Genomic DNA, 2,033 nt, shown 5'->3' on the forward strand with positions numbered 1-2,033 from the left:
GACATGCAGTCTGAAGCTGTCTGCCCATGAGGCTGGGAGTTCAGTCCCAGCAGCCAGCTCAAGGTTGACTCAGCCTTCCATCCTTCCGAGGTCGGTAAAATGAGTACCCAGCTTGCTGGGGGGTGAAACAGTAATGACTGGGGAAGGCACTGGCAAACCACCCCGTATTGAGTCTGCCAAGAAAACGCCAGAGGGTGTCACCCCAAGGGTCAGATATGACCCAGTACTTGCAGTACTTACCTTTAGTGGTTTACAGATTATTTCATCATATATCATTTATGCCTCTGGGGTGGAATAGTCCTTCCCCTCAATTCTTCTGACTGTGTATATTTTGAAGAGATTCCCTTGTCATTCTTAATTTTTAATTCATGCCGATGCCACTTCCAAGCATACCCTGGGATTATTTCCGCATGCGTCACGGTTCCTACCACACTACACTACAGATCAAGACAGCAGGCTCCTCAAAGGAAAAAAAAAGCAGTTTTCATAAGAGCAAAATTTCTTTATACCCATTATGCTAATGGTTTGTCCATATGACACCCGGGAGAGTTTCACTTTGCTGAAGTGCTGGAAAAAAAAAATTATTCAGTCAGCTTAAAAAAAAAATCAATATTCAAGAGCAATCTGGAAATGAACCAACTTTATAGATCCACCTACCCTGACTTTTGGGGGGCAGCAGGAAGTTGTATCTGGGAATCAATTTGGTCTCTAAAAAGAAATGGAGATAATATTTCATGAGTTGAAATCCTGTCTTAACTAGAGACAGACTTGCTGGCTGGCTGGCTTGCTCAGGAGATGCAACATTCACAGCCCCAGCTCTGTAGACTCCTAAATACAATCACACCCTTTGAACTCCAACAAAGACACAGCACTGTTAGTTTACCTACCCTGCGAAACCAGAATCATCTTCTTCATCCTCACTGGATTGTTGTGACAATGAATGGCTGGAAAGGACAGTGGACACTGAAAGTGGTATACAATTCATTGATAACAAACAACATAATAACAATCATGGATGCGTAAAGGGCCGTCAAGCTGTGACTCTGTAGGCCGACCAAGGTGGTTTGCTGCTGCATGTGGCCTGGATTTCCACGGTGGTCTCCCAGCCAAGTACTAACCAGGGTTGGCCCTGCTTAACTTCCAAGATCTGATGAGATCAAGTTAGCCTGGCCTATCCAATTCAGGGCATATAATAATAGTTGTAAAATAAAAAAAACCCTGAAAACAAACCAGAGAACCAGGCCACCAGCCAAGACCAAGGGAGTTGTGTATATATGTTGGCACACCTCACCTATCTAGTACCATGCACCTGCTCAACAGATTCTCACCTGGTGCAACATTCTTGATGATCCTTTCTCATTCAGGCTGGGTTTTTTCCAGGATTACCTGTTGCCACCAAGAATGGTAGGGAATCCCAGAAAGTTGCCAAGACTTCCTCCAATAAGCTCTCTCTCTCTCTCTCTCTCTCTCTCTCTCTTTTCTAATTTTAGCAGGTTACAGATGAAAGTAGGTCGAGAGTGTTTTGAGATCCAGTTACTATTTCAGTGCCTCAGGCTCTTCCCATATAGGAAAGACCTGGAGCACATAAACACCATAAGAAAGTGTAAAAACACAATTTCAAGTACAGACTGACAATCACCACCTAATTTGAACCATAGCTAGCCAGAGACCTGGGAACATTTAAATTGTCTTCTTTTCCTAGGTCAGTGTGGAATATTTCTGCGGGACCGACACTGCTAATGTCCTTTTAGGCACAGACGCTCTTGAACAACTCCAACCTGCACTGTCCCTTCATGACTTTAGAGACAGATTTTTTAAAACCAATCTAATTCTCCTAGTCAGGCTGCATCCATTGCAACGCGTTCAAAATGGGTTTCCCCTGTAGCATGATCGGAGTGCCAGAAAAGACACCTGAAACTCATTTGATGGATTTGGAAACTCATTTGATGGATTTTGTTGCATTCTTTCCCCTTAATTTCTTTAATCACCCTCCTTGAATACTGAGACCTGAGTGGGGAGGTGGGGAGGGGGCG

General features: G+C 44.0%; 1 long non-coding RNA gene across 1 annotated transcript; it reads right to left on the reverse strand.

The window, feature by feature from the left end:
• Positions 1–671: 671 nt before the first annotated feature.
• LOC143820780 (uncharacterized) lies at positions 672–1,486 on the reverse strand. The gene is made up of 3 exons (XR_013225502.1): positions 1,329–1,486; positions 888–944; positions 672–708 (listed from the first exon to the last, which is right to left on the reverse strand). It is a non-coding gene; the product is annotated as an uncharacterized LOC143820780 (long non-coding RNA).
• Between the last annotated feature and the right edge of the window lie 547 nt (positions 1,487–2,033).

This window comes from Paroedura picta, chromosome 11 (assembly GCF_049243985.1).
Source record: "Paroedura picta isolate Pp20150507F chromosome 11, Ppicta_v3.0, whole genome shotgun sequence".
NCBI lineage: Eukaryota > Metazoa > Chordata > Lepidosauria > Squamata > Gekkonidae > Paroedura > Paroedura picta.